The sequence below is a fragment of the Amphibalanus amphitrite genome, unplaced genomic scaffold, assembly GCF_019059575.1.
Source record: "Amphibalanus amphitrite isolate SeventyFive unplaced genomic scaffold, NRLGWU_Aamphi_draft 000164F_arrow, whole genome shotgun sequence".
In the NCBI taxonomy this organism is placed as follows: Eukaryota; Metazoa; Arthropoda; class Thecostraca; order Balanomorpha; family Balanidae; genus Amphibalanus; species Amphibalanus amphitrite.
This window is the reverse complement of record NW_024881659.1, coordinates 684-9,725: the sequence shown is the minus strand read 5'-3', so window position 1 is coordinate 9,725 and position 9,042 is coordinate 684. Positions and strand designations below refer to the sequence as shown.

Sequence of the window (9,042 nt, the reverse complement as noted above, 5' to 3'; positions counted from 1 at the left end):
CCCTCTCTGCCGTTCCGGGGGCCAGCTGTCGTCTGGCTCGGGCCGGAGAGTGAGTGACACTTCAAGGGTCAGCTGAAGGAACCCAGCAGTCGGGTGACCCTGTAACAATCTGCCTAACTGTGGGTTAGTCGATGTCTGATCGCCGACCCCAGCAGACGGGGCTAGTATACTATTCGTCGAAATTCTGAGTATTCTGAAGACCATACAGCACCGGTTATAACAGGCCTTTGTCACGACCAGCACTCCCAGTTATCGTGCACCGTCCGGTGCCGGGCCCGCCCCACTCCCGAGAGCCGGCCGCCGCGAGTGATTGTTGATAGGGCCGTTAAATGCAGCCAAAAATGCCGCGCGGGCCGCCTCGGGCCTGTATCCCAGAGCGGGGAATGCGCCGACGCCCTGCCGGCAGCGCCGCCTGCATTCCCTGGCCCCTGCCGCCGCGCCGGTAAGCCACCACTCTGCTGCAGGACGCGCCGGCACGCCACGGAGACTCCGCCGGGCGGCGACGGAGCTTCGGGCTCCCAGCTGAGGGGACGAGAGCTTCCCTTCCCCATGGCCATCCCTGGAACACACACCTACCGTGACAAGCTGCTCACGTTGGGATTGAGGATAGACTGGAGATAGTGCAATATATTTCAGCAACTACATAGAGCGACAGGCAAGTTCTTCCTCCTCTGTTTCCCCTTCTTTTTACTTTTCTTCCTCTTCTCCTTTTCTCACCTCTCCTACTCCTCCCATCCCCCACCTCTGTTTCCCGCCGCTCCGGCCGCGGCAGTTACCGCCGATCTCCTCAGGCGCCGCTGTATACATACCGCTGCTTTCCAAATTCTGGTTTAGGTGGACTTTTCAAGATTTTTTTCTGATTTACTGTGGACATTCTGTTTTGGTGGACCCAAAAAGTCCACGTAAAAATAAACGCACAGAACACCTTTTAGCTGGACGTAAACGTATCCGAAAGAACAAGTCTGTTTCGGTGGACTCAAAAATTGTCCACCTTAGGCGCCATCTATCTCTAAACTAAAAAATTTGATGGTTCGTAGTTCCAATATCTGCCACAGACGGCGCCACCATCGGCTGGCTCTGTGTTGAAGCTCGGAAACGCACGCCTTGATCAGCGCGGGCTAGCGCGGGCATGCAGCAAAAACGTAACATGATATGATTTATAGTGTGGTCTGTGGAATGTGAAGCGATCAAAATAGACGTTTGTTTTATTTTTAAAAAAGTGTAAAAATAAATTAATTATATTATGTATCTTAGAAACCCGTGAATTAGAGTATGATGAAGTTTTGTGTAGTTGCAACAACACTGTTTTTTGTTGCGGTGTTATCGGCGCGGCACGGCTCACCACGTGGCGGTGTCAGTGTTGGGATTTGGAAGAGATAAAGCTTTGGGTGGTACTAATTTGTGTTTTTTTTTGTGCTGGGAGCTTTTTGAAGTCTGTGAGGTAAGTGGAAATTATTTGTAGACATCTATTTGTTGGATACTGGTATTGCAGAGTACCGATTTGCCATGCGATTGTTTGGGCCGGACTTGCAGGCGTCACACTTCAACTTCTTTTTGCAACCAAGGAGCGGGGCCGGATGGTCACTATACCCAGAGATGCTTTCTAATCAAACCAAACCAAAATAGACCTAACCAAACCTAACCAAACCTGACCTAACCAGTACAACCTACAACCTAAAACCTACAACCTAAAACCTACAACCTAAAACCTACAACCTAAAACCTAAAACCTACCACCTAAAACCTACAACCTACAACCTAACCTACAGCACCTCTCCTTGGTTGCTAAAAGAAGTGTTACGCCTGCTTTACGACTACCCTTGAAATGTGGCTAGCCGCTACTTGCTATTTCTTTACAAGATCTCAGGCCTCGGGGTCAATTAATGATGTAGGTACTCTGGCTCCGGATCAATTCAACAAAATGCAGGGCTGCCCTACATTGTGCACTAACCTGTTTGAAGTATGTACTTGTGTTCAGGATCCCAATCTGAATCCAGTTTAGGGGAAAACACCATGTTTATAAGTGTAGGTTTTGGGCAGTGGCGCCGGGCGCGGGAACCGGGGGCTAGCGGGGGCTGAGCCCTTCTAACTTTACCCCTAATTTGGGGAGGACAAGCTGCCCTAATAGTTCCTGGTCTCATGAAAAGTTGTGGGGCACTGCTCCCACGGCCCCAGAGTTGTGGGGGCAAGCTTCCCTCACTGCCCCCTCCCCCGGTTCCTGTGCCTCTGTATGAATCTATGAAATTATGTTGGTAGATTTCCGATTTTGATTCCTCCAGCTGTGAGGAGGGGGGGGGGCTCAAATACATAATGAGCCCCCCAGCCGAAAAGTTGGAGGGGCTCAGCCCCCGCTAGCCCCCCCGGTTCCCGCGCCTAACTAGGTCATTCAAAGACATTTTATGGTCATGACCTCTTAGTGTATTGTCAATAGGCCAAAGCTTGAAGAGTCTCTCAATCCCAAATGGTTTTCAGCTCAGTTTTAGCATTTTGTTATCTTATGGGTCACCTTTAATGAAATTAAGACCCACTTTGGCCTTATGACCTTAACTTATGGGTGGGTCCCCCAATGACCTACCGTTATGTCCATTTTGTATATCTCAGAATTTGTATATCTATGACCTGAGGTAAGGTCAGGTCAGATTCATTATCTTTACATTACAAGCCTATGGATAAATTTGAAATGCGCACCGCTTTGTGGAAACGAGTCAAAACCACTCAAGTCTTTCAGGATTTTGACATATTGAATCATCTATGACGATCCAGGTATCATTTACTGACAGAGACAGGAAAAGGTCATCTGAGTTCGTGCGAGGTCATCAATAGTTGCTTGTCAATAAACCATGATAAATTGGCGCTAAAGACATGTAAGTGGCACCAAACTGCTTGCCTTGCCAAGTCACGCGTCGTTTGCTATACAACGTGACGTATCAACCCCGCCCCTATTGGGTCATGACCTCTCCCCCACCAGAGGTCAAGTTTTAAATTGGCCTTAATGAAGGTCATCAAGTATTTGTTTCGAATCGCCTCGACAAGAGAAGCACAATGGTGTCAATTTTATGTCTTTATTCAAAAGTTTTATCTACTATACTTAGGTTACTATTTCAATAACATTTTATTTTTATGACCTCTGGTGACCTCAATATTGACCTGACGCATTTTTATTTAAAAGTTGTAGCTCTTTGACCGACCTATCAAACGCCGTTTGCTGCGTCGATGCGTGGTTTTCGAGAAATAACGGGGGGCTGATAAGCCTGCCCTGCCTGCCCGGAATCTTACCTTTCAGAGCCCGCCCGGAATATGGTTTAAGGGTGTATACTGTATACAGCGGTGTCCTTTGCCCAGTTTTTTTTATTTTTTAAGTTGCCCAACATGCCGTACTCAACCATACAACTGACCTTTTAGCATCATTTGTGTATAACACTGCAAATTGCACACATCTCAGCCATTTAAATGTAGCGATTGAAGGCATAATGCCAGTTGCCTCATAAAATATAATGGTACCTATATACCTAAGTGTGTTGTTGAGAAGGTCAACAATGTAAGGTTTTCAAGTGAGGAGTAAAGGCCAGCTCTAGAGTGCATTGTACTAGGAACCGTTAATACCTTGTTTGAAAGTCTATTTTTCTTGACCTTTTAATTCAATTCGTTGTTGGAAAATTGCAGTGGCAACAAAAATTATGAGTCACCTGCTGCATGCCCGTTGGCCATACAGATTGTCTTCTTTCTGCCTTAGTTACTAAAAGCGGCTAAAGAAAGATAAATGCTTACAGAAAAATCTCACCATACAGGCTTTCTTTCCAGGTGACTTGTTAGCTATCTTACATGCAGGCTTTCTTTTCAGGTAGCTTGGATGTTCAGGCCACTTTGATAGTCCAAGATGCTGTCTGGTACTAATGTACGCAAGGTAAGATGTGGGGTCATCCAATCTGTTTTATGTGTCTGCATTTAACAATCTCCATATCCAAATAAATAAAGTAATATTTATTTCGAAAGAACCATTCTGTATTGAGTTACTTCTGCCGTGCCTGTGAATCGTGAGAGGCAGTTTCACTGCCTCAAAAGTTAGAAATATGTCCTTAAATTAAAGTGGGAATGGGGAAGTAGGGTTAACCATCATTCTCCTTCGTTGCGCGTATAAAAGACCCATTGTTCTTTGAGCTGTTAATTATTTCCCTTCCCTTTCGAGACGTATGTGAAGGACAGAAAATTGATTTTTAAATTCAAGGTGATGCGAGTAGATCATCACAGGGTAACCAACACTAACAAACTAACTAACACAGGATAGTAAAACTAACTTTTGTTGAGAGGAACGGCCGAAAACGTAGGCAAAGTTTGGCGGCGCTACGCACGGTAATTTTCCGCTCAGCTCAGAAAAAATACGGGTTGGCCGTCCAGACTGGTCCAGACGCCCCTTCCCGGCTCGGCGCGGATTAGTGGGAGTGAATGAGTGAGTGAGTGAGTGAGTGAGTTACATTAACCCGCGCCCGGCTGGGGGTCCTGGATTTCCACGCCCTGCTGGGGGGGGGGGGTGTTTGAACACCCCTCCCCTTCTAACTCGGCTCCTGGGCCACGTAGCGATACGCGGAAGGCGGCGTTCGAAAGAGCGCCAAAAATAATGACGAAATCACTACGGTCAATTTTTTGGTCAAATCAAAGGTCAGGTCACCAGAGGTCATTGAAGGCAAAATTTCGCCGATTTCCAGGTCGAATGTCGACAATTTCCATGAAGCCAACGCATAACTCGGGAACCAATAGAGGTAAAGCGCCGCGGAAAAGCGCATTCGATAGCCCTATTAACGCCCTTTCTGAATAATTCTCTCAGATTTGACCTAACGTCAACGGTTTTGCATGCAGGGGGCAAAAACTGCAAAATAGCCGATTTTTTCGGAAACAGTTTTTCTGCAATGATTTTTTACCCAAGCCTTGTACGAGCTTACTTTTACCGACATCGTGTTCCTCTCGTCAAGACGCATCGAATGAACTATAACTTGACCTTGAAAGGTCAACTTGAAAATTTGACATCAGGTCAAGGTCATGACCTGACCGGAAAGTGTCATGTTGCATATCAGTTGATCCGTATCGTCGAGCTGAACACATCTAAGGCGTTTTTATCGCTCTAGCATGCCTCTATCAAAAGTAATTTGCGAAAAACTGTTGATGCCATTCGTGACCTAAGATGACCTCAGGGCATAAACAGGGGTCATGGACACCATTTTCATGTTCAGTGTGTATAAATTACTTGTAATTCAGTGTTTGGGAGTGTTTATAATGTCTTTCGTCCAAAAGAGGCGCATTTCAATTTTCTCCCATTGACTTATAATGGGGAGGTCGCAAAATTGACCTGACCTTAGGTCATCGATATCAAAATTCTGAAATATGCATTTTGTACATGCTATTGCTCTTAGCAATCTCTGAAAGTTTCAAAGCGATCGGTCACTCGGTGTAGCTATGACAGACATTGAAACTATGAGGTGAGGTCACTTCAAGTGACCTGGTGACCTGACCTTGAATGACCTTGGTCTGAAATTTTCACAACATGTGTAGAATTGATGTGTGATAAGGCGTACAAAAACGAGCGCCGTTTTGAGATATTTGCGAAAAACCATAAGGGGGGTGTTCAAACACCCCCCCCCCCAGCAGGGCGCAGGTTAAGGGGGCGCATGTAAATGAATTAATCATTCCTTTCTACCCGAATTATGAATGATGAATTGCGTGTTACCATGATAACCCTTCTATTTTTTTTTTAAATCATGGTGTGTCAATTGAAGTGAGGTAATATTTCTTTTTTTTTTAGAAGCGACCAGCAGCTGTTACTTCTGGACGAAGGAGGAAAGTGGCGAAAACTGTTCAGGTAAGTGTTCGTTCAGTATCCATATGCGAAAGACATTATTCATATTTCGTAAGCACCACAATTGTTTCTCATTTTGTTAATGCTTAGCTAGCAGACAATTTCATGAAGGTTTACTGTGGGTCAAACCTGGTTTGCTGATACAACTTTTACTGAGGGCATTATTAAAGGGATAAGTCCCGCGGAAGCAGCCAGGTAGCGCCTACACAATATGCAATGGCGCCTCACTTGCACCTACTTGTGTGTCTGGTCGGGACTATCTCTTGTGGTATTAATTTAAAGAGACGCTAAAATTGTATTGAACGTAATGTTTAATTTCTCCTGCGTACTTGCTCTTAATCGGTTATAATCTAAGCAATTAGTAATGAGCCAAGTTACAGATAAAACGGCCAAGTTATGATTGATGGCCAAATGTTGCCTTGAGCAAAATAAGGCAAAATGTTTCATCAACAATTACGATTTAATTTCGGATTTTGAAAGATTAGTTTTTAACTTCTCTTTTATATAGCTGATATCGATAAGACGACGCGCCACTATTACCTATCATCAGCCTCTTTTTGCAGGCTGAACACTAAAGCTAACAGTGCATTAGGAACACGTGGAGGGGGGGGGCGAACTTACCAATTAGTTAAGCTAAATTGAAGAAAAGGTAATTGACGGAATCGATTTTTTCAGGATCTCTATTTTGTGGAAAGAATATTAGCCCACCAGTGGAAAGACGGCAACATGATGTACCTCATCAAGTGGCAAGGTTTCAGGTAAGCGTTGGAGAGTGGGGATAACTGGGACGCGGGAGAAGTGGGACACCTTCAATATCTTAGTGACCGATTGGACAAACAATTTTGTTTTTGCATATTTTCTCATGAATTCCGTTGGTGTGCAGACTTCATCGTATCATGTACTTGTATCTATTCCCGGGAATGCGGTGGGACCGCTGGCTCTTGAGATAAAGGGACCAGGCCTTCTGGTTCTTTCCATGGTTGTTCAAAGTGGGCGTTTGGTTGCGTCATCCTGCTGGAATGTCCTGGTGGTTATCGCAGTAATAGCATGGTCTTTCTTGGCCCCTGTTTCAACATATGCAGTATATTGTGTCGATGCGGGTAGCCTCGACACTTTGTGTGCACTAGGGTTAAAAAAGAAAACGATTCATTGATCGGTCTGATGGCTAGGGTCATTCATTCCTTGGTTTGGGAATCACCGAATAGGCCTCTGAACCCGTTGGAAACGTCATTGTGAAAAGGACATTGATATGCTTTTACGTTAAATCAGTTATTTTTATTGATTAGGTTCCTTTTAAAACTACAGAAACTGCATTCTGCCTAACCAGTAGTGAATAAAAGACATTCTTTAGCATGTTAACTGGTCGAAATTTATGGGTTTAGAATTGAAATAATTCACTCACATTATTTTATTTCACGCACACACTCGCGACATAATTCAACTACCTAAGGGCGACGCCTTGTTTGGGTGTCGCGGGCCGAAGGTTGTGTTTTGCATTTGTGCTAGGGGTCTTGCCATGGAGGATTCCATTGAAAACCTGAGGATGACGGAATCTTTCCCCACTCGCAGGGAATGGGGCTAAAGATCCCGAGATACCGGTGACATGGAACATTTACGGTGCGACGCCGCGAGAAAGAAGCCATCTAGCTTCCAAAGATAATCCACTTCTACTTGATTGTTTTTTTTTGTTTTTTTGTTAAGCTGGCCTTCTGACATCCTTTCCTTTTCCAAAGGATGCCTACGTGGGAGCCAGCGCAGAACCTGAATCCTGTGATCCTTCAAAAGTACCACGGTAAGAGCCATACATTATGCATTCCAGTTAGCTAAACAAATCTACGGCTTGTGTTTTTTATTGGGTTTAGGTGCATGCAATTGTGACTTAAAAGAGCGTTTAATTTTTCAGTCGTTGCTTGTTTTGTTGTGCTTTATCCCATGTTTGGTTTTTGATGGACTCCATCCTTTATAAGAGCTTTCTACATCAATTTATGATGCGATTTTGTTTTCTTGAACGCTGCGAAAGTCAGTGGGTGGTTTCCCCAGGGCGTGTGACTGGTCTGCCCATTGCGTGTCATATGAGCCAAATGATGTGGCAGTCGGGTGCCCCTAAAACCAAAATCATTAATTGCCGTGTGTGTACTGTGTACCTATATTTGTGCCTTGTGATTGTGTATGTACAAGGGGGGTGTTTGAACACCCCTCCCCCCTGTGGTTTTTCGCGAATATCGCCGCCGTTTTTGGCACACCTTATCATACATCAATTCTACACATGTAAAAATTTCAGACCAAGGTCGTTCAAGGTCAGGTCACCAAATCACTTGAAGTGACCTCACCTCATAAAAAGTTTCAATGTCTGCCACAGCTACACCGAGTGACCCATCGCTTTGAAACTTTCAGCGATTCCTAAGATCAGTAGTATGTATAAAATGTATATCTCGGAATTTTGATATCGGTGACCTAAGGTCAGGTCAATTTTGCGACCTCCCCATCATAAGTCAATGGGAGAAAATTGAAAGGCGCCTCTTTTGGACGAAAGCCATTATAAACACTACCGAACACTGAATTACAAGGAACTTAGACACACTGAGCATTAAAATGGTATCCATGACCCCTGTTTATGCCCTTGAGGTCATCTCAGGTCACGAATGGTATCTAACAGTTTTTCGCGAATAACTTTTGATAGAAGCATGATAGGGCGATGAAACGCCTTAGATGTGTTCAGCTCGACGATACGGATCGACTGATATGCAACATGACCCTTTCCGGTCAGGTCATGACCTTGACCTGAGGTCAAATTTTCAAGTTGACCTTCCAAGGTCAAATTATGGTTCATTCGATGCGCTTGACGAGAGGAACACGATGCCGGTAAAAGTAAGCTAGTGCAAAGCTTGGGTCAAAAGTTATTACAGAAAAAACTGTTTCCGAAAAAAAATAGGCTATTTTGGCACGTTTTTGCCCCTGCAGGCAAAACCGTTGACGCTAGGTCAAATCTGAGAGAATTACTCAGAAATGGCGCTAATAGGGCTATCGAATGCGCTTTTCGCGCGCGCGCTCTATTGCTTCCCGAGTATGCTTTGGCATTTTGGAAATTGTCGACATTCGACCTGAAAATCGGCGAAATTTTGACTTCAATGACCTCTGGTGACTGACCTTTGACTGACCTTTGACCTGACCAAAAAGTGACTGAAGTGATTTTC

The 9,042-nt window shown here is 44.7% G+C and overlaps 1 long non-coding RNA gene across 3 annotated transcripts; it reads left to right on the top strand.

Moving 5' to 3' along the window:
• Positions 1–837: 837 nt before the first annotated feature.
• On the top strand, positions 838–8,044 carry LOC122383492. Of its 3 annotated transcripts, XR_006256846.1 has the most exons (6): positions 1,125–1,142; positions 1,255–1,441; positions 3,842–3,904; positions 5,795–5,851; positions 6,524–6,606; positions 7,582–8,044. It is a non-coding gene; the product is annotated as an uncharacterized LOC122383492 (long non-coding RNA). The 3 variants fall into 3 exon arrangements; XR_006256844.1 differs by having other exon boundaries at positions 838–1,441; positions 7,582–8,041; XR_006256845.1 differs by lacking the exon at positions 7,582–8,044 and adding an exon at positions 7,418–7,520 and having other exon boundaries at positions 838–1,441.
• The last annotated feature ends 998 nt before the right edge of the window (positions 8,045–9,042 follow it).